The following is a 615-nucleotide window of genomic DNA, read 5'->3' as shown; positions in this document are numbered from 1 at the left end:
TCTGTTTGTAGCTGAACAACTTATACAATGCGATCTTTCTTCTTTGTGTCAAATGAACTTAACAATTGAAACATCCAAAACTGGCTGTGTTTCTTGCCAACATACTGGTGTTTGGACATGTGGGATTACTTGCATGTCGCTTTCAATAACTCAGTTGGTAGAGTAGAAGTTAAAACTGTCATCCTTTGGCTGTCGGCTCAACTCCAACTCACACAAACTTTATGTTTTAATGCAGAATCTGTCGTTTTATATGAGCATAAAAAGAGGTTTTTCCCTGACCGGGAATCGAACCCGGGCCGCGGGGGTGAAAGCGCCGAATCCTAACCACTAGACAACCAGGGACAAAGCTGCTGAATTTACATGAGAAGACCATTTTTCAAAGTCTGCACTCCTACTATTCTGACAATGTTTGGATGCATACTGGACTTGGTATGCATGAGTGGAAAAAGGCCATAAAGCGAGTTATTCATCTTTCTCTTTGTTCTACAAAAAAATGAAGTTTGCAAGAGTCAGGGCTCTTTTTTACCATCTGGGAAAAGAGGGAACGCTGGTGTCACTAACACATGGAAAGAGCTGTTATATATTCCCCATTTGTCTCCTTAATGTTTCTGACAA

General features: G+C 40.8%; 1 non-coding gene across 1 annotated transcript; it reads right to left on the bottom strand.

The window, feature by feature from the left end:
• Positions 1-270: 270 nt before the first annotated feature.
• On the bottom strand, positions 271-342 carry trnae-uuc (transfer RNA glutamic acid (anticodon UUC)). Its single transcript has one exon. It is a non-coding gene; the product is annotated as a tRNA-Glu (tRNA).
• Between the last annotated feature and the right edge of the window lie 273 nt (positions 343-615).

This window comes from Electrophorus electricus, unplaced genomic scaffold (assembly GCF_041902795.1).
Source record: "Electrophorus electricus isolate QZ-2024a unplaced genomic scaffold, ASM4190279v1 Scaffold34, whole genome shotgun sequence".
Classification (NCBI taxonomy): Eukaryota; Metazoa; Chordata; class Actinopteri; order Gymnotiformes; family Gymnotidae; genus Electrophorus; species Electrophorus electricus.
Note: the sequence above shows the minus strand (reverse complement) of the source record. Positions and strands in the feature narration are given on the sequence as shown.